The sequence below is a fragment of the Tachyglossus aculeatus genome, chromosome 2 (genome assembly GCF_015852505.1).
Source record: "Tachyglossus aculeatus isolate mTacAcu1 chromosome 2, mTacAcu1.pri, whole genome shotgun sequence".
Taxonomy (NCBI): Eukaryota; Metazoa; Chordata; class Mammalia; order Monotremata; family Tachyglossidae; genus Tachyglossus; species Tachyglossus aculeatus.
Genome location: NC_052067.1, coordinates 68,914,023 through 68,936,915, shown reverse-complemented (window position 1 = coordinate 68,936,915; position 22,893 = coordinate 68,914,023). Strand labels below are relative to the sequence as shown.

The window sequence follows — 22,893 nt, the reverse complement described above, 5'->3', positions numbered from 1 at the left end:
TACCCACCAGTGGGCTCACAGTCTAAAAGGGGGAGACAGAGAACAAAACCAAACATACTAACAAAATAAAATAAATAGAATAGGTATGTACAAGTAAAATGAATAGAGTAATAAATATGTACAAACGTATATACATATATGCAGGTGCTGGGGGGGAAGGGAAGGAGGTAAGATGGGGGGGATGGAGAGGGGGACGAGGAGGAGAGGAAGGAAGGGGCTCAGTGTGGGAAGGCCTCCTGGAGGAGGTGAGCTCTCAGTAGGGCCTTGAAGGGAGGAAGAGAGCTAGCTTGGCGGATGGGCAGAGAGAGGGCATTCCAGGCCCGGAATTCCAGCACAAAACAGTGCTTGGCACTTAAAAAATGCCATAATAATAATAATAATATCCTAATGCTTAGTACAGAGCAAGGCACTTAGTAAGTGCATAGCAAGTACTATCATCATTATTCTAATTATCATTATTATTATCACAATGGTCTCTCTCTCTCTTTTTCAGTGCCAAGAGCATCTGAGATGCAACTCCACCAATCGGTCCTCCTCACCTCTCCTCTCGTTTACCCTCCAGCCTGGAAAAACTACTTGCTGACCTTCAAACATGTTTTGCCCCCTCTCACTGCTAAGCCATCATACTTGTTACCCTTCCAGGAATGCTCTCTGCTAAACCATCTCCCTGCCCCCCTTGAGCACCTGCTAAATATTTGCTTCCATGGAACCTCTCCAGACTCATTCTTCCCAGCTTCAGGCTCTCCACTCACAATGGTAACTAACCACCTTCTTGTTCCCCACCCTTGTCTCTCTGATATATTGTGTTTATTGTGTTAATGATCACTTCTTTGTGTGTGTGTTTGCCCTGTTTACTACAGTATATTTAAGCTCCTGAGGCCAGGGATTTTTTTTTAGAAGGTGGAGGAGGGTTAATTTACCCCAAGAATCAATACATTCAGATTCCACTGATATAAAATTGTGACATTTCAGACCAATATCTGATTTCTGATCTCTGATAGAGAAGCAGTGTGGCTCAGTGGAAAGAGCCTGGGCTTGGGAATCAGAGGTCAGGGGTTCAAATCCCGGCTCCACCAATTGTCAGCTGTGTGACCTTGGGCAAACCACTTAATCAATCGTATTTATTGAGCGCTTACTGTGTGCAGAGCACTGTACTAAGCGCTTGGGAAGTACAAGTTGGCAACATATAGAGACAGTCCATACCCAACAGTGGGCTCACACCTTCTCTGTGCCTCAGTTACCTCATCTGTAAAATGGGGATTAAGACTGTGAGCCCCTTGTGGGACAACCTGATCACTTTGTATCCCCCCCACCCCGTGCTTGAAACAGTGCTTTGCACATAGTAAGTGCTTAACAAATGCCATTATTATTATTATTATTATTATTATTATTTCTTCCATTCCCCTGTCTACTGCTGCCAAAGGCAAGCAGGCTTTGGTCTAAAAGGGATGTTTGATCTACAGTGGGGTCCAAGTCTGTGTTAAAGTGCAAACAGCAGGAGATATGTAGGAGCAGCAGAGAGACACTGGGCACTTCAATCTCCTGATGCATTTTTTAAAAAGAGAAATTGAGAAGGAGATGAAACAGTAAGGACACTGGGAAGCACCTCCACGAGGAGGATACATTTAAAAAAAAATTTTTTTTTTAATTCCTCTTGGAATTTTTCACAGTAATACCCTGAACCCTTGGGATTCACTGCAACACCTCTGGCTCTCAGTCTGTGCTGAGAAGAGTGAGATCAAAGATGATGCATGCAGGAATAAATTGAAAGTAAGTCAATCAGAATTTATACGACATGACAAGGTACTAAGGCTAGGGAGAGCAGGAGTACTGGGTAAGGGAATAAAGGGAGATGAGTATCTGCTGCTGCCGTTCTTTATGTGGCAGTTGTGTTACCTTGAAGCCTGAGAGACAGTTGTGAGAAGGTGTGTATCTCTGTATATTTATGTGCCAATCTTTCTATATCGATCCCCTCTTGGGATCCCACCTGGAGAGTTTCCAGTTCTCTACCAGTCTCAGCTACGGGAGAGAGAGTCAAGCAGAGGCCTACCCATTCCATTCCTAGCTTGGGCAGTGGCTAGCAAGTGGAAGGCAACCTGCTACAAGTCAGAACTCACCTGTGCTGGGCAGCAGTGGCAGGGGTGGGATTTAAGGGCAGAGACTCAAGTTGATTGCGCTGAAGGAGGCAATGGTAAACTACTTCCTTATTTTTACCAAGAAAACTCTGGATATACCATCGGAACAATTGCAGATGGAGGAGGGGCGTTCTGGGAGAGAGGTGTCCAGGGAGTTGCTATGGGTTGGAGACAACTCAACAGCATAAGACAAGACAAAATCTGTAGGTAGGTAGGCACGTATATGTTGAGAGCACACTGACCTCCACGTTCAAGGTTGTTAGTCTGGTTAGATCCTGACCATATCCATGATTGCTCACGTATATTACATTGAAAAATCCAGATAATCACTGCTTTCCCCATTCTTATTTACTAGTGTCTGTTAGTCTGGGCTGTATTGCAAAAGAATTAATCCAATTTCCTGATGGAGTTGGTCAGTGGACTGCAGTGAAGAAAAGCAAAAACTTTCCTTCTTGCTAGCCAAAAGGGCCGGCTTAACACGCTCTCTGCAACCAGAAGAACTGGTCTGAGTGAAGCAAAGCTCTCAATTCTCCTGTAGGGCCCATGCAAGGGTTGCACTCAGTCCTTTGCTCTTGTGGGTCAAAACCTTGTTCCCTGAGGCTACGCGGTGAGTCTTCCTGGTTAGACCACTTAGCATCAAGTAGTTTCTGGGTTTTTGCATTGTCTTAGCTTTTCCTTTTGACTTCCAGGCCTGTTCTGAGTAAATGTCCTCTGACTAAATTAGTGTTACTTGCAAATATTTCGTCTGTTAATCCCCTCTTCAAATTGCTCCCCGAAAAGCTTTGCAGCTGCCTAAAAGGGCTGCTCAGGGTTGCAGGTTGACTCCTGCTCAGATTTCTAAATCTGTAGTTCTTTTGACCGTCTCGAGTGGAAGGAAACTTTAGCTTCTCCTTCAAGGTCCTTTGTAACAGATCTCACAGTGTCTCTGACTGGTTGGATTGGGATTCTGGAGTGTCTACACTCCCCTCCCTTGCACCTCCCCTCACACTGCCCCCACCCTCACCACTGGGATACTCCTGGGGTAGGAGGGACCCTCAAGGCTCGGTGGAAGACTTCTAGACTGTGAGCCCACTGTTGGGTAGGGACCGTCTCTATATGTTGCCAACTTGTGCTTCCCAAGCGCTTAGTACAGTGCTCTGCACACAGTAAGCGCTCAATAAATACGATTGATTGATTGATTGATTGGAAGAGGCTGGCCCAAACCCCCTGCCCCCACACCCCACACCCCCAGGCTGTGGGGGGAATCATTCTGGATGCAGGGGGAGAGGTGGAGAAGGAAAATGGCTCCTTCTTGAAGGTTTCTGTTCCCCTACTTGACAGGTAAAGGATGGAGTGTTGGGGGCTTCTACTCTTCAACCCCCAGTGCTCTCATCACATGACGTGATGAGAGAGAAGCAGCGTGGCTCAGTGGAAAGAGCCCGGGCTTTGGAGTCAGAGGTCAGGGGTTCAAATCCCGGCTCCGCCCCTTAATAATAATAATAATGGCATTTGTTAAGTGCTTACTATGTGCAAAGCACTGTTCTAAGCGCTGGGGTGGGGGATACAAGGTGATCAGGTTGTCCCACGGGGGGCTCACAGTCTTAATCCCCATTTTACAGATGAGGGAACTGAGGCTCAGAGAAGTGAAGTGACTTGCCCAAGGTCACACAGCAGACATGTGGCGGAGCTGGGATGCGAACCCACGACCTCTGACTCCAAAGCCCAGGCTCGTTCCCACTGAGCCACGCTGCTTGTCAGCTGGGTGACTTTGGGCAAGTCACTTCGCTTCTCTGGGCCTCAGTTCCCTCATCTGGAAAATGGGGATGAAGACTGTGAGCCCCCCGTGGGACAACCCGATCACCTTGTAACCTCCCCAGCGCTTAGAACAGTGCTTTGCACATAGTAAGAGCTTAATAAATGCCATCATTATTATTACTATGACGCTGCAGGTCTGCCGTTATGTGGGTGACATCATGGGCACCCAAGTCAGAAATATTTAATAGTTTGAGCTCTGGCTTTATGTGACAATCTGAACAATTTCCTTCCTCCGTTGTCATTTTCCAGGTCCGGGCTGCTCCTTCCCAGTCTCCTGTCCCTTCCCTCTGCTCTCCACAAGCAGCTGAGCTCCCCGAGGTGAGGCAACATCTCCTCCCCTGGGTTGTGTTGTTGTAGTGTTATCATTGTTGTTTTTTTTGTTTTGAAGAGCAAACTACTGGCCACCGCAATGCTTCCACCCTTTCCATGGTCCCTTGTTGTCCCTGGGAACGGGCCTGTGAGATCCCAGTTTGCCAGGGGCTTCCAAAATAATAGTGCCGGCCAATTTAAGCAAATCACTTAGATTTGATCGTTCAAAAGTATTTTTTGAGCATCTGTTGGTGCAGATTGGGAAACACAGTAGAGGTAAAAAGGATTTTCATTCAATCGTATTTACTGAGCGCTTACTGGGTGCAGAGCACTGTACTAAGCGCTTGGGAAGTACAAGTCGGCAACATATAGAGACAGTCCCTACCCAACAGCGGGCTCACAGTCTAGAAGGGGGAGACAGAGAACAAAACAAGTAGACAGGTGTCAGTGCCATCAGAATAAATGGAATTATAGCTATATGCACATCATTACACACATGTCTTGCACAGTCTTTTAGACTGTGAGCCCACTGTTGGGTAGGGACTGTCTCTCTATGTTGCCAACTTGTACTTCCCAAGCGCTTGGTACAGTGCTCTGCACACAGTAAGCGCTCGATAAATACGATTGATGATTAATAGAGTAGTCAATATGTACAAGTAAAATAAAGTAATAAATATTTTCCCTGCCCTCAAAGAGCTTACAATCTGAGGGGAGGCACAAAACGATTTGCAATTTAAGAGATAAAACTGGTTAGAACAAAAGAATGGACAGATGGATGTGGCAGCGTATGTAAATAATAATAATAGTTGCGGTACTAGTTAAGCGCTTACTGTGTACTAAGCACTGTACTAAGCACTGGGATGGTTCCAAGGAAATTGGGTTGGACATAATCCCTGTCGCACGTGGGGCTCACAGTCTCAATCGCTATTGTACAGATGAGGTCACTGAGGCACAGTGAAGTGACTTGTTTAAATTCACAGAGCAGACAAGGGGAGAGCGGAATTTGAACCTATGACCTTCCAACTTCCTGGCCCGTGCTCTAGCCACTAAGCCATGCCACTTCTCCTAACAGTCAAGTACTGTAAATATGCAACTACTAAGGAAGTAATTGGGAGGATTTAATAATAATAATTATAATAATAATGGCATTTATTAAGCACTTACTATCAATCAATCAATCATATTTATTGAGCGCTTACTGTGTGCAGAGCACTGTACTAAGCGCTTGGGAAGTCCAAGTTGGCAACATCTAGAGACAGGCCCTACCCAACAGTGGGCTCACAGTCTAAAAGGGGGAGACAGAGAACAAAACCAAACATACTAACAAAATGAAATAAATAGAATAGATATGTACAAGTAAAATAAATAAATAGAGTAATAAATCTGTACAAACATATATACATATATACAGGTGCTGTGGGGAAGGGAAGGAGGCAAGATGGGGGGGATGGAGAGGGGGACGAGGGGGAGAGGAAGGAAGGGGCTCAGTCTGGGAAGGCCTCCTATGTGCAAAGCACTGTTCTAAGCACCAGGTGAGATACACGGTGATCAGGTTGTCCCCCGTGGGGCTCACAGTCTTAATCCCCATTTTACAGATGAGGGAACTGAGGCTCAGAGAAGCTAAGTGACTTACCCAAGGTCACACAGCAGACGCGTGGCGGAGCCGGGATTCGAACCCATGACTTCTGACTCCAAAGCCCGTGCCCTTTCCACCGAGCCACGTTGCTTGGACCTGTCTGGAGAAGAAAATTAATTGGGAAAAGTCTTCTGGAGGAGGTGGGATGTCAGGAGAGCTTGGAGCAATGATCCAAGTGTTTACTGAGCACTCACTGTGTGCGGTGCACTCTACTGAGCACTTGGGAGAGTTAGACACGATCCCCGCCCCCAGGGTGGGCTTCCTTAGTCACGTTCCCCATGGTGGGTGTTAAAATCGGGGATTCAGATCCAGGATCCACTTGGGTGGCCCCGAGTGTAGACGCTGTCTGTGGAGCCAGGGTTACAACCCAGGTCCTCCAACTCCCAGGCCCGAGTTGTGATTGTCATTACTACCGTTACTACTTGGAGAAGCAGCGTGGCTCAGTGGAAGGAGCCCGGGCTTGGGAGTCAGAGGTCGTGGGTTCTAATCCCGCCTGGCTCCACCGACATGTCAGCTGTGTGACTTTATTTATTATTTTATTTATTTATTTTATTTTGTTAGTGTGTTTGGTTTTGTTCTCTGTCTCCCCCTTTTAGACTGTGAGCCCACTGTTGGGTAGGGACTGTCTCTATATGTTGCCAATTTGGACTTCCCAAGCGCTTAGTACAGTGCTCCGCACACAGTAAGCGCTCAATAAATACGATTGATGATGATGATAGTAAGCGCTCAATAAATACGATTGATGATGATGACTTTGGGCAAATCACTTCACTTCTTTGGGCCTCGGTTCCCTCATCTGTAAAATGGGGATGAAGACTGTGAGCCCCATGTGGGACAAGCAAGGTGAACACTTGCATGTTGCTCACAAGGGTGTGATAACCTTTTTCTTTTTTAACGGTATTTCACAGGCTGATCAGGTTGGACACAGTCCCTGTCCCACGTGGGGCTCACAGTCTTAATCCCCATTTTACAGATGAGGTAACTGAGGCACAGAGAAGTGAAGTGACTGACTCCCAAGCCCGTGCTGTTGCCACTAGGCCACACACCTGCCCTTCCTTCAGTCAGTCAATCGTATTTATTGAGCGCTTACTGTGTGCAGAGCACTGTACTAAGCGCTTGGGAAGTACAAGTTGGCAACACATAGAGACGGTCCTTACCCAACAGTGGGCTCACAGTCTAGAAGGGGGAGACAGAGAACAAAACAAAACATATTAACAAAATAAAATAAATAAAATAAAATAAATAGAATAGATATGTACAAGTAAAATAAATAAATAGAGTAATAAATCCGTGCAAACATATATACAGGTGCTGTGGGGAAGGGAAGGAGGTAAGGCGGGGGGGATGGAGAGGGGGAGGAATAAAATAAATAAAATAAAATAAATAGAATAGATATGTACAAGTAAAATAAATAAATAAATAAATAAATAGAGTAATAAATACATACAAACATATATACATATATACAGGTGCTGTGGGGAAGGGAAGGAAGTAAGGCGGGGGGGATGGAGAGGGGGAAGAGGGTCACCCCGTCTTCCCACTGAGGCTGCGGCTCCTGGCCTCTCCTCCTTGGCCAGACGACTGGGACAGGACAGGTGAGCATGTTGGGGTTATTATAAAAATAATAACATTTTTATTATTATCACTGGCATTTATGTAGCACTTAGTATGTGTTAAGTACTGGGATATATACCAGGCTATAATTGGATCCCTATACCACATGTGGTACAAGCCTCTGTCCACAGTAAGCACTCAATAAATACGACTGACTGACATGTGAACCGCAATCTACCTTTTCCCCATTTTGCTGATGAGGAAACTGAGGCCGAGAGAGGTTAAGTGACTTGCCCAAGGCCACCCAGACCCCTGGTGGAGGGGGGACCAGGGATCGAACACACTCTGCAATTTACTTGGGGTTCTCAATCTAATTGGTAGAGAACAGGCATAATAATAATTGCGGTATTTGTTAAGCGCTTCCTGTGTGCCAGGCACGGTACTAAACTCTGGGGTGGATACAAGCAAATTGGGTTGGACACAATCCCTGTCCCACAGGGGGCTCGCGGTCACAATCCCCATTTTACTGATGAGATCACTGAGGCACAGAGAAGCTAAGCGTCTTGCCCAAGGCCACACAGCAGACAAGTGGTGTAGCCGGGCTTTTGACTCCCGGGCCCCTGCTCTATCTACTTACTAGGCTATGCTACTTCATCTCCCCATTTTACAAAGGTGGAAACTGAGGGACAGAGAGGTTAAGTGGATGGCCCCAGTTCACACTATCCAGAGATAGGACTCGAACCCAGGTCTTCTGACTGTTAACCCCCTGCCTCTTTCTACTAGGCCATGATGCTCCCATTGCCTCAAGCCACACTCCAACCATCATCAATCATCAATCGTATTTATTGAGCGCTTACTGTGTGCAGAGCACTGTACTAAGCGCTTGGGAAGTACAAGTTGGCAACATATAGAGAAGGTCCCTACCCAACAGTGGGCTCACAGTCTAAAAGATAATAATGGCATTTATTAAGCATTTACTATGTGCCAAGCACTGTTCTAAGCACTGGGGAGGTTACGAGGTGATCAGGTTGTCCCACGGGGGGCTCACATCAATCCCCATTTTACAGATGAGGAAACTGAGGCCCAGAGAAGTGAAGTGACTTGCCCAAAGTCACACAGCTGACAACTGGCAGAGCTGGGATTTGAACCCACGACCTCCGACTCCAAAGCCCGGCCTCTTTCTGCTGAGCCACCCTGCTTCTGTAGGAGTCAGAAGGTCATGAGTTCTAATAATAACGGTATTGGTTAAGCGCTTACTATGCGCAAAGCACTTTTCTGAGTGCTGGGGGCTGCAGTGTAATCAGGTTGTCCCACGTGGGGCTCACAATCTCAATTCCCGTTTTACAGATGAGGTATCTGGGGCACAGAGAAGTTAGGTGACTTGCCCGAAGTCAAACAGCTAATAAGTGGCGGAGCTGGGATTCGAACCCATGACCGGTCTCTTTCCACTGAGCCACGCTCAGCACCAAGCACCAACGTGTCACCTCAACAACTACAGAAATAGAAACAAAATTCACCCCGAAAAAGCCGACTCCCAACCGCCCCAAGCATATAGTAATGACACGCCATTGAAATCCCCGCCTAAAACCTCTACCCCTCCTAAAATCCAATAAATCGTAATTAATTGACCCCTAAATCAACTTCCCCAGAAAACCCCTATCAAACTACCCCTAATGTCCCAACCAACCACCCTCCAACCAACTAACCAGGGTCGCTGGTTATTTTAGTAGCTCTGTTTTCTGTGCATCCTTGATGTCTTCTGGGTGAAAATGCAAAGTCAAGCCAAGGGTCTCTTTGCTTTCTCCTGTGGAACAAATGAAAATATTGGGCGCCAGAAGAGGGTTTCCTTAGTTTCGTGTTCAACTTTACAAGTCTCATTTGATAATCAGTCATATTTGTTGAGCGCTTAATAATAATAATAATAATGATGGCATTTATTAAGCGCTTACTATGTGCAAAGCACTGTTCTAAGCGCTGGGGAGGTTACAAGGTGATCAGGTTGTCCCACGTGGGGCTCACAGTCTTCATCCCCATTTTACAGATGAGGTAACTGAGGCCCGTGATGTGCCCAAAGTCACCCAGCTGACAATTGGCAGAGCCGGGATTTGAACCCAGGACCTCTGACTCCAAAGCCCGGGCTCTTTCCACTGAGCCACGCTGCTTCTCTGATAATAATAATAATAATCTAATAATAATAATGATGGCATTTATTAAGCGCCTACTATGTGCAAGCACTGTTCTAAGCGCTGGGGAGGTTACAAGGTGATCAGGGTGCCCCACAGGGGGCTCACAGTCTTAATCCTCATTTTACAGATGAGGGAACTGAGGCCCAGAGAATAATAATAATAATAATAATGATGGTATTTGTTAAGCGCTTACTATGTGCAAAGCACTGTTCTAAGCTCTGGGGGGGGGATACAAGGTGATCAGGTTGTCCCATGTGGGGCTCACAATAATAATAATAATAATGGTGGTATTTGTTAAGCGCTCACTATGTGCAAAGAACTGTTCTAAGCGCTGGGGAGGTTACAAGGTGATCAGGTTGTCCCATGTGGGGCTCGCAATAATAATAGTAATAATAATAACAGTGGTATTTGTTAAGCACTTACTGTGTGCAAAGCAGTGTTCTAAGCGCTGGGGAGGTTATAAGGTGATCAGGTTGTCCCATGTGGGGCTCACAATAATAATAATAATAATGGTGTATTTGTTAAGCGCTTACTATGTGCAAAGCACTGTTTGAAGCGGTGGGGGAGATACAAGGTGATCAGGTTGTCCCATGTGGGGCACACAATAATAATGAATAATAATAATGGTATTTGTTAAGTGCTTATTATGTGCAAAGCACTGTTGTAAGCGCTGGGGAGGTTACAGGGTGATCAGGTTGTCCCATGTGGGACTCACAATAATAATAATAATAACAAATGTTATTTGTTAAGCGCTTACTATGTGCAAAGCACTGCTCTAAGCGCTGGGGGGGGATACAAGGTGATCAGGTTGTCCCATGTGGGGCTCCCAATAATAATAATAATGATGGTATTTGTTAATTGCTTACTATGTGCAAAGCACCGTTCCAAGCGCTGTGGCCTTGCCCAAAGTCACACAGCTGACAATTGGCAGAGCCAGGATTTGAACCCGTGACCTCTGACTCCAAAGCCCGGGCTCTTCCACTGTTCTAAGTGGTTGGGAGAGTGATACAGTCGGTAGGCATGCACCCTGCCCACAATGAGCTTACAGTCTAGAAGGGTAGACAGACATTTTATAAATAAATAAATGACAGCCATGTACATAAATGTCGTGGGGCTGAGGGAGGGGTGAGTAAAGGTGCAGTGATGAGCAGCTAAAATGTTTCCCTTTCAATGTGTAGGCTAGTGCTAGGTCAATCAATCAATCAATCGTCTTTATTGAGCACTTACCGTGTGCAGAGCACTGTACTAAGCGCTTGGGAAGTCCAAGTTGGCAACGTATAGAGACGGTCCCTACCCACAGTCTAAAAGGGGGAGACAGAGAACAAAACCAAACATACTAACAAAATAAAATAAGTAGAATAGATATGTACAAGTAAAATAAATAGAGTAATAGATATGTACAAATATATATACATATATACAGGTGCTGTGGGAAAGGGAAGGAGGTAAGATGAGGAGGTCCCTATCAGAAGTCAAATCCGTGTTTCCCTGACACATCTGCTGCACTCTGGGGAGTGGTTATATGTTGCCAATTTGTACTTCCCAAGCGCTTAGTACAGTGCTCTGCACATAGTAAGCGCTCAATAAATATGATTGATTGATTGGTTATGTTGAATCCTACTAAGGAATTTCAAGGTGTACTAAGGCTAAGGACAAGTGACTCGGAGTGGGGGAATCAATCGTTCAATCAGTGGTATTTATGGAGTGTTCACTGTGTGCAGAGCACTATACTAAGCGCTTGGGTGAATTCAATACTAGAGAATTAGCAGACACGTTCTCTCCCCAAAACAAGCGTACAGACCAGAGGATGCACTGAGCTTGTTATCTCCAATGTCCCTACTTTGGTGGCCTTATCGTTCCCGTGAAATAAGGACCGACAGCTTCTCAACTTTCCCCAAATCAGAGAATTCCGGCTCTGGCTAAAATGTTTCCCTTTCAATGTGTAGGCTGGTGCTAGGTCCCTATCAGAAGTCAAATCCGTGTTTCCCTGACACATCATCATCATCAATCGTATTTATTGAGCGCTTACTATGTGCAGAGCACTGTACTAAGTGCTTGGGAAGTACAAATTGGCAACATCTAGAGACAGTCCCTACCCAACAGTGGGCTCACAGTCTAAAAGGGGGAGACAGAGAACAAAACCAAACATACTAACAAAACAAAACAAATAGAATAGATATGTACAAGTAAAATAAATAGAGTAATAAATGTGTACAAACATATATACATATATACAGGGTAAACTCCAAAATCCCAGCAAAATCTCAACTTTCCCTCTAAATCCTGATTTTACTAGAAGCAGCAGCTTGGGAATTTAAAAACAGTGCATAAAAAAGTTCAATCTGAGACATTAGAGAGGCTATAGGTAATGACGTTTTTTTCCATTGGGGAAGATTACATTCTTAGAATCCCAAGTGGGAAGTGTGGGAGGAAATCCCATCTGTCAATCACTGTCCCAAAGCCCAAATCGTCTGTTTCAACCCCAATCTATCTTCAACATTTCCTTGTCCTAACACCCAACATCTGCTGCACTCCGGGGAGTGGTTATGTTGAATCCTACTAAGGAATTTCAAGGTGTACTAAGGCTAAGGACAAGTGACTCGGAGTGGGGGAATCAATCGTTCAATCAGTGGTATTTATGGAGTGTTCACTGGGTGCAGAGCACTATGCTAAGCGCTTTGGTGAATTCAATACTATCATCATCATCATCAATCATATTTATTGAGCGCTTACTATGTGCAGAGCACTGTACTAAGCGCTTGGGAAGTACAAATTGGCAACATATAGAGACAGTCCCTACCCAACAGTGGGCTCACAGTCTAAAAGGGGGAGACAGAGAACAAAACCAAACATACTAACAAAACAAAACAAATAGAATAGATATGTACAAATAAAATAAATAAATAAATAAATAGAGTAATAAATATGTACAAACATATATACATATATACAGGGTAAACTCCAAAATCCCAGCAAAATCTCAACTTTCCCTCTAAATCCTGATTTTACTAGAAGCAGCAGCTTGGGAATTTAAAAACAGTGCATAAAAAAGTTCAATCTTAGACATGAGAGAGGCTATAGGTAATGGCGGTTTTTTCCATTGGGGAAGATTACATTCTTAGAATCCCAAATGGGAAGTGTGGGAGGAAATCCCATCTGTCAATCACTGTCCCAAAGCCCAAATCGTCTGTTTCAACCCCAATCTATCTTCAACATTTCCTTGTCCTAACACCCAACATCTGCTGCACTCCGGGGAGTGGTTATGTTGAATCCTACTAAGGAATTTCAAGGTGTACTAAGGCTAAGGACAAGTGACTCGGAGTGGGGAATCAATCGTGCAATCAGTGGTATTTATGGAGTGTTCACTGGGTGCAGAGCACTATACTAAGCGCTTGGGTGAATTCAATACTATCATCATCATCATCAATCGTATTTATTGAGCGCTTACTATGTGCAGAGCGCTGTACTAAGCGCTTGGGAAGTACAAATTGGCAACATATAGAGACAGTCCCTACCCAACAGTGGGCTCACAGTCTAAAAGGGGGAGACAGAGAACAAAACCAAACGTACTAACAAAATAAAATAAATAGAATAGATATGTACAAATAAAATCGAGTAATAAATATGTACAAACATATATACAATACTAGAGAATTAGCAAACACGTTCTCTCCCCAAAACAAGCTTACAGACCAGAGGATGCACTGAGTTTGTTTTCTCCAATGTCCCTACTTTGGTGGCCTTATCATTCCCGGGAAATAGGGACCGACAGCTTCTCAACTTTCCCCAAATCAGAGAATTCCGGCGCTGGCTTGTCTGTGCCGGAGAAATGGGTGGAGGTGCTAAGCCTGCTGGCCTGTTTTAAGCCCCTTTACACTTCCTCCCTTCTCCGGGAGACTGTTCAGAGAACTTAAACCAACAGCGGGAAGAAGGTGGAAAGCTGAGAGGCCAACGCTAGGGAAGCTTGGGAGCTAATTCCGGGATCAATTGAGAGAAGCAGCGTGGCTCGGTGGAAAAAGCACGGGCTTTGGAGTCAGAGGTCATGGGTTCCAATTCTGGCTCTGCCACATGTCTGCTGTGTGACCTTGGACAAGTCACTTCTCTGAGCCTTCGTTACCTCATCTGTAAAATGGGGCTTAAGACTGTGAGCCCCCTGTGGGACAACTTGATCCCCTTGTATCCCCCCAGCGCTTAGAACAGTGCTTTGCACATAGTAAGTGCTTAACAAATGCAATTATTATTATTATTATTATTATTATTATTATTATTATTATTATTATTATTATCCTGAGTGTGAATTAGTCCTCAGCTTGGCAGGCTGATTTAGATCCGAAGTCCTGAGGGCAGTAGGTACACATGACACCGACCCTTTATGGAAAGCGGCTCCAGTTCCGCAGCATGGCCCGGTGGAAAGAGCCCGGGCTTGGGAGTCAGAGGTCACGGGTTCTAATCCCGCCTCCGCCAATTGTCAGCTGTGTGACTTTGGGCAAGTCACTTCACTTCTCTGGGCCTCAGTTACCTCATCTGTAAAACGGCGATTAAAACTGTGAGCCCCCCGTGGGACAGCCTGATCACCTTGTCACCTCCCCAGCGCTTAGAACAGTGCTTTGCCCATAGTAAGCGCTTAATAAATGCCATTATTATTATTACCATTCATTCATTCATTCAATCGTATTTATTGAGCGCTTACTGTGTGCAGAGCACTGTACTAAGCGCTTGGGAAGTCCAAGTTGGCAACATATAGAGACGGTCCCTACCCATATGTGTCACGGTCTATGTCCCAACTAGCACCTTGCATCAGAAACATTAAGCATAAAGGATTGTGCAGCCCAGAGCCAAGCTCTGAATCCCATATGTTTATTTTGTGGGGCAATAATGAAGTCTTGGCTGCCAGCGTGGGCCTCCCGCAGGTGATTAAGCTGGTTTTTTTTTACAGCATTTGATGACCTAACACTGCTGCTGTTCTCAAAACTGAAACCATCCTTGCAATCGATTCACACACTGGAGCAGTCTACAGAAATTCAAATTACACTACTACCATAACCTCGTGGATTGTATCAAACCCCCCGCTCCCACCAAAGGCTCCCTTTACCAAGAGGTTTTCAGGCCGTGCCCCCCGGCCGCGGTTGGAGTGAATAACCGGAGCCGCTGCCCAGCCAGAATCGTCCGCTTGTTAACGCTCTTATTTTTCATCCGCCGTTGGAATTCCCCAGCCCCCTATTTGGGTGTAACAGGGCAGACAAAATATTTTGAAAGAGCATAATGACTAATTGGGTACCAGAACGTCATACAGTGCCGTCCCGATGTGACGACTCGGAAATGAAAATGGCAGAGAAAGGAAAAATGTAGACACTCTGTCCGTTACGTTGGATTTCCATATTTTAGCGGCCGTGGTAGAGCCGTAGTATTTATTAAGCACTTGCTGTGGGTAGAAAACCGTTATGGTTCTCAGGGGGCTCACGATCTGAAAAGGAGAAGAGAGGATTCTTCTCTCTTCAGATGAAACAAAACTATGTCCAGCTAGTTATAGAGTAACTGAATAATCTCAGGTAGTTGTGACTCTTATCAAATTATTCCACTTTTCCTCGTGTGTTAAGGGCTTTGATATTAGAATTGACACTGGAGTTCATCCACGACAGCATCTTTCATACTGTGCTAACTCTAATGTGTTGTTATTTTTAATAATAATAATGATTTTATTTGTTAAGTGCTTACTATGTGCAAAGCACTGTTCTAAGCACTGGGGGGATACAGGGTGATCAGGTTGTCCCACGGGGGGGCTCACAGTCTTCATCCCCGTTTTACAGATGAGGTAACTGGGGCCCAGAGAAGTTAAGTGCTTAGAACAGTGCTCTGCACATAGTAAGTGCTTAACAAATGCCATTATTATTATTATTATTATCATTAAGTGACTTGGCCAAAATCACACAGCTGACAATTGGCGGAGCCGGGATTTAAACCCATGACCTCTGACTCCAAAACCCATGCTCTTTCCACTGAGCCACGCTGCTGTAGTAATAATAATAAATACGATTGATTGATTGATTGATTAATAACATGGGTGTTTTAAGGAAACTGCAGGATAATTTGGCATGTTGGGGTGAAATAAACATCGCCCAAAGGATACGTGTCCATCTTTCAAAAACCCGACAACAACTGTGTTTGTCTTTTAGACTGTGAGCCCACTGTTGGGTAGGGACCGTCTCTATATGTTGCCAACTTGTACTTCCCGAGCGCTTAGTACAGTGCTCTACACACAGCAAGCGCTCAATAAATACGATTGATGATGATGATGAACTGTGTTTTGGGTTCCAGATGAAAACCCGGTAAACAGTGGAACGAAGAAGCCACTTAGTGGTGCTTCTGTGGAGAGAAATTGGGTGTCCCCATTGCCATTTTTTTCTGCAAAAGGGTGAGGGGAACCGTGGGCCAAGCTCCCAATTCTGCGGCCAGTCCCCTGCCGTGGTGCTAGGGCAGTTGGGCTATCTCTTTGGGTGGATGTGGAGTCTATTTTCACCAAAAATGGACTCTGCCTTCCAGAGGCAGACCTGCAGTTTGCCCCCTGAAGATGAAACGCCCTTTTTGTGTGAGCCCCATCCACTCTGATGACGATGGTGGGTTTTCCCGTGGATAATAGTAATAACGATGATGGCATCTATTAAGCATTTACTATGTGCCAAGCACTGTTCTGAGCTCTGGGGAGGTTACAAGGTGATCAGGTTGTCCCAGTCTTAATCCCCATTTTACAGATGAGGTAACTGAGGCCCAGAGAAGTGAAGTGACTTGCCCAAAGTCCCCCAGCTGATGAATCTCAGCGTTCGGGCCCGAGGCCCTGCGTGGAGGAATCGAGTTAGTGGCTTGTGCATTCCCTGTGGTCCCCACCAAAAATTGAGCAAGGGCACCCCCACTACATGCCCTGCGGTGGCAAAGATCGAATCCCTTTGACCTGTACTCGCCTGGCAGTATGAGGAAACTGTAGTGGGAAGTTCTGCGTAGTCCAGGAATAATAATAATAATAATAATAATGGCATTTATTAAGCGCTTACTATGTGCAAAGCGCTGTTCTAAGCGCTGGGGAGGTTACAAGGTGATCAGGTTGTCCCACGGGGGGCTCACAGTCTTAATCCCCGTTTTACAGTTGAGGTAACTGAGGCCCAGAGAAGTTAAGTGACTCGCCCAAAGTCACACAGCTGACAATTGGTGGAGCCGGGATTCGAACCCATGACCTCTGACTCCAAAGCCCGGGCTCTTTCCACTGAGCCACGCTGCTTCTCGTGTCAGGAAGTCAGTCAGTCAGTGGTATTAATTGTTTACCTGTCTCTGTATGTTGCCAACTTGTACTTCCCGAGCGCTTAGTACAGTGCTCTGCACACAGTAAGCGCTCAGTAAATACGATTGATTGATTGATTGATTGATTTACCGTGTGCTTGCTGTGTGTACTAAGTGTATGAGGAAACTGTAGTGGGAAGTTCGGCATAGTCCAGGAAGTCAGTCAGTCAGTGGTATTAATTGTGTACCTGTCTCTGTAGGTTGCCAACTTGTACTTCCCAAGCGCTTAGTACAGTGCTCTGCACACAGTAAGCGCTCAGTAAATGCGATTGATTGATTGATTGATTTACCGTGTGCTTACCGTGTGTACTAAGCGTATGAGGAAACTGTAGTGGGAAGTTCGGCATAGTCCAGGAAGTCAGTCAGTCAGTGGTATTAATTGTTTACCTGTCTCTATATGTTACCAACTTGTACTTCCCAAGCGCTTAGTACAGTGCTCTGCACACAGTAAGCGCTCAGTAAATATGATTGATTGATTTACCGTGTGCTTACCGTGTGTACTAAGCGTATGAGGAAACTGTAGTGGGAAGTTCGGCATAGTCCAAGAAGTCAGTCAGTCAGTGGTATTAATTGTTTACCTGTCTCTATATGTTACCAACTTGTACTTCCCAAGCGCTTAGTACAGTGCTCTGCACACAGTAAGCGCTCAGTAAATACGAGTGATTGATTGATTGATTTACCATGTGCTTACCGTGTGTACTAAGCGTATGAGGAAACTGTAGTGGGAAGTTCGGCATAGTCCAGGAAGTCAGTCAGTCAGTGGTATTAATTGTTTACCTGTCTCTGTATGTTGCCAACTTGTACTTCCCAAGCGCTTAGTACAGTGCTCTGCACACAGTAAGCGCTCAGTAAATACGATTGATTGATTGATTGATTTACCATGTGCTTACCGTGTGTACTAAGCGTATGAGGAAACTGTAGCGGGAAGTTTGGCATAGTCCAGGAAGTCAGTCAGTCAGTGGTATTAATTGAGTGTTTACCGTGTGCGGAGCATTGTACTAAATGTTTGGGAGAGTACAATATAACAGACACATTCCCTGCCTCTTGTCTGAGGGAACACTGCTGGCCCTGTAACTTTATTATTTTAAAGGTTATGGAGTAATAAAGGGAATTTGAAACCCAGAGGCAGGTCATGTTCTCCAGTCATGGCGCTGGCTATCTCCAGTCTCCAGAACTGGCTATCTATTCCCAAATTGAGTCACCGTGTGATTTCCATGACTCTGAGGTTCACTGTCTCTCACGTGAAGGACTGGGAATAAAAATTCTTCCCTCGTTGGTGAACATGGTCGTGGCCCTGGGTGGGGGAGCGGCTGGGCCTGGGTGACAGAACCTGGTAATAATAATAATAATAATGGCATTTATTAAGCGCTTACTATGTGCAGAGCACTGTTCTAAGCGCTGGGGAGGTTACAAGGTGATCAGGCTGTCCCACGGGGGCGGGGCTCACAGTCTTAATCCCCATTTTACCGATGAGGTAACTGAGGCACAGAGAAGTGAAGTGACTTGCCCAAAGTCACACAGCTGACAATTGGCGGAGCCGGGATTTGAACCCCTGACCGCTGACGCCAAAGCCCGTGTTCTTTCCACTGAGCCACGCTGCTTCAAGGCCTGGTGACAGCAGGCCTCCTCCCTGTCATTCATTCATTCACTCAGTCGTATTTATTGAGTGCTTACTGTGTGCAGAGCACTGGACTAAGTGCTTAGTACAACCGACTTCAACCTTTGTTTCCTCGTCATTAGGTCCTGTGGGCTTTCCCCACCTGCTCCCAAGAGAGAGTGACAATCCTGCAGTCCCCTGATTGTATTTCCTCAGATCTTTCCTGATTCATTCATTCATTCGCATTTATTGAGCGCTTACTGTGTGCAGAGCACTGTACTAAGCGCTTGGAAAGCACAAGTTGGCAACAGAGACAGTCCCTACCCGACAGCGGGCTCACAGTCGAGAAGGGGGAGACAGACGACAAAACAAACCATATTAACAAAATAAAATAAATAGAATAAATCCCTCCTCCCCATCTTTCCTCCCTTTTCCTCAGTGCTGCCTTTGGACACGGGATTGGCCAGAAACTCCCGACACTAGAAGCCGTCATCTCAATAGCCACCGGCGTCCGTGCTGCGGAATTATTTTGTGTACGGTGTTCGGGGCTTACTGGGTGTCTGACACGGTAACAAGTACTGGGGTAGATATACAAGTTAATCAGGTCACTGTCCCACTTGGGGCTCACGGTCTTAATCCCTGTTTTACAGATGAGGCAACTGAGGCACAGAGAAGATTGCCCAAGGTCACACAGCAGACGAGTGGCAGAGCTGGGGTGAGAATATAGGATTTCTGATTCTCAGGCCCATGTGCTTTCCACCGGTTCGTGCTGCTTCTCGGCATCTGAGCCTCAGCCTGGGACGGATCTGATTGCAGTTTCAAGGTAAGCCGGCTAATTAGTCAATTATTCAATTATTTATTGAGTAATTACTGTTTATAGAGCACTGTACTAAGTGCTAGGGAAACTACAGTGCAATAGAGTTGGTTTATACAATACCTGCCCCGACAGAGCTTACGGTCCGGTGGATTGTCACTTATCTTTTTCATGGTGCCAAAATAGCAGTGATAGTATTTATTAAGCGCTTACTCGTGCGGAGCACTGTGCTAAGCACTGTACACAGGTGGGAATGAGGCACGATTCCTCTCAGGGGGATAGCAATCGAAGACTAGCGTGACTTTTCGGAGAGGTCAAGGTATGTTCTCTTGGGCTTCAGTGAAACGTCATTTCTAGAGCACCTCGAGCAGGGCGAGTTTTTAGAGGGCTCCGTAGAAGATGGTGACTTTGGGGAGAGCCGGAGGTGCCCTTCATCATCATCAATCGTATTTATTGAGCGCTTACTATGTGCAGAGCACTGTACTAAGCGCTTGGGAAGTACAAATTGGCAACATATAGAGACAGTCCCTACCCAACAGTGGGCTCACAGTCTAACGCCCTTCTTCACAGTCCCCCAGCTCTTTTCTCCCCTCCCACTCCCCTGAGCCCCCACAGAATTCTCTGTTGTGCTTTTTCATTCATTCATTCATTCATTCAATCAATCGTATTTATTGAGCGCTTACTATGTGCAGAGCACTGTACTAAGCGCCCAGGGACCTGTTTCTCACAACTGCAAGAACGTCAGCATCTCCTGCTGTCAGATGCACCCCTTCTCGATGCCCGTCTCGAGACTGTCAGTTTGTTGAGGGCAGGGAACATGCCTACCAACGCGGTTCTACTGGACTTCCCCAGGTGCTTAGTACAGCGTCCCGCACACAGTAAATGCGATTGATCGAATGCATGTTCTTCTGAAAGGGCAGGAACCGAACCCACCCAGACTGTTCCCTGCATGTCTGCAATGCTTCACTTCTCCCCTCCCACCCACTCCAAGTTAAGCACCTGTTGACCCTCCAAACCTGTTGTGATTCCTCTAGAGGCTACCCTCGATCCCTCAGACTGTAAGCTTGTTGTCGATAGTAGGTCTGCCAGTGTGTTGTACTCTCCCAGGCGCTTAGTGTAGAGTGCTCTGCACACAGTAAGTGCTCAATAAATACCACTGATCGATTCACTCGGGTGAAAAGATAGACGAACGGATACAGGATAAAAGAAAATTAATTGTTTTCATCCGACTGTGACCTAAGGGATACTTACCCAGGACGCAGCAATCCAGATAAGACAGCGAGGATGGCTCAGTGCAAACCATCACCATTACTGCAAAACGACTCAAGCAAGCCCATGCCCCGCTGACGGTAGGACGTACCTTTCCCCTTTTAACCTTCGATGTCTAAGCGATGCTGAGCTGAGTGCCAGGGGACCACGAAAAGCTCCCCCGCCACCCACTATATTTTCGAGGACACAGTGTGCATGAGATATCAGTCAAAGATTCTCCATCCATCATCAGGGTCATGGATTCTCTCTTTTATATTAGGAGGATTTCAATACCTTCATAAGTACAAGAGATTTCACAATACCCATGGTAATGAAAATTCTTCTTCAGAGACTAAGACCCAGCTGCCTCTCTCTGTTGTTTATTCATTCAATCGTATTTACTGAGCACTTATTTTGTGAGGGAGATATGTGGGCTTGCTATCATAGTTTGTTTATAGCTGGTCAAAAATCGCCTCTAACATCTTACGCTTTTGCTTAAGACTTTCTAGAATGTTAAACAGTTTTCAAGTGTTAGTCTAACCTCTTTTTTCAGCCCCTCTGGCAATGCCAATTTGTACTTCCCAAGCGCTTAGTACAGTGCTCTGCACATAGTAAGCGCTCAATAAATACGGTTGATGATGATGATGATGATTTGAATGTGAGAAACATATGCATCGGAACAAAGTCTTGATTTGCACTGACCTCGCCAGTGGTGTATTGGGAATGTATTTGCCTTTTTTACTGATCCACCTTGGAATCTGGTCTTCCTGTTCCTTTCCTAAAGCGGGGACTTTTCAGGGTGAGCTTTGACGATGGGCGGCCGCGGAGTGCTTGGAGATGCCGGTGGGGGTGCTTGCTTGGGAAGAGAAAAGGAAGAGATGCCCAGGGAACTAGTTTGGGAGTCTGACTCAATCAATCAATCAATCAATCGTATTTATTGAGCGCTTACTATGTGCAGAGCACTGTACTAAGCGCTTGGGAAGTACAAATTGGTATCACATAGAGACAGTCCCTACCCGATAGTGGGCTCACAGTCTAAAAGGGGGAGACAGAGAACAGAACCAAACATACCAACAAAATAAAATAAGTAGGATAGAAATGTACAAGTAAAATAAATAAATAAATAAATAAACAGAGTAATAAATATGTACAACCACTCGGAGAGGATCCTGTCAGGGTGGGTGGGTGGAACACACAGCAGGGTGAAAGAGCTCTTGTCTGAGCAGCTGAGTGAGGGTGAAAAAGAGAACGTGGTTATCATCATCAATCGTATTTATTGAGCACTTCCTGTGTGCAGAGCACTGTACTAAGCACTTGGGAAGTACAAGTTGGCAACATATAGAGACAGTCCCTGCCCAACAGTGGGCTCACAGTCTTAAAGGGGGAGACAAAGAACAAAACCAAACATACTAACAAAATACAATAAATAGAATAGATATGTACAAGTAAAATAAAGAAATAGAGTAATAAATATGTACAAACATATATACATATATACAGGTGCTGTGGGGAAGGGAAGAAGGTAAGATGGGGGGGGATGGAGACGGGGGCGAGGGGGAGAGGAAGGAAGGGGCTCAGTCTGGGAAGGCCTCCTGGAGGAGGTGAGCTCTCAGTAGGGCCTTGAAGGGAGGAAGAGAGCTAGCTTGGTGGATGGGCAGAGGGAGGGCATTCCAGGCCCGGGGGATGACGTGGGCCGGGGGTCGATGGCGGGACAGGTGAGAACGAGGTATGGTGAGGAGATTAGCGGCAGAGGAGCGGAGGGTGCGGGCTGGGCTGGAGAAGGAGAGAAGGGAGGTGAAGTAGGAGCGGGCGAGGTGATGGAGAGCACCTATGATGGAAGCCGAGGGTGAGGAGTTTCTGCCTGATATGCAGATTGGTAGCCACTGGAAATTTTTGAGGAGGGGAGTAACATGCCCAGAGCATTTCTGGACAAAGACAATCCGGGCAGCAGCATGAAGTATGGATTGAAGTGGGGAGAGACAGGAGGATGGGAGATCAGAGAGAAGGCTGATACAGTAGTCCAGACGGGATAGGATGAGAGCTTGAACGAGCAGGGTAGCGGTTTGGATGGAGAGGAAAGGGCGGATCTTGGCAATGTTGTGGAGCTGAGACCGGCAGGTTTAGGTGACGGCTTGGATGTGAGGGGTGAATGAGAGAGCGGAGTCGAGGATGACACCAAGGTTGCGGGCTTGTGAGACGGGAAGGATGGTAGTGCCGTCAACAGAGATGGGAAAGTCAGGGAGAGGGCAGGGTTTGGGAGGGAAGACAAGGAATTCAGTCTTGGACATGTT

The 22,893-nt window shown here is 45.9% G+C and overlaps 1 non-coding gene across 1 annotated transcript; it reads left to right on the top strand.

Annotated features, from left to right (window-relative positions):
- The first annotated feature begins 1,969 nt into the window (after window positions 1-1,969).
- LOC119924597 lies at window positions 1,970-2,107 on the top strand. The gene has a single exon (XR_005449302.1). It is a non-coding gene; the product is annotated as a small nucleolar RNA SNORA7 (small nucleolar RNA).
- Window positions 2,108-22,893: the final 20,786 nt, after the last annotated feature.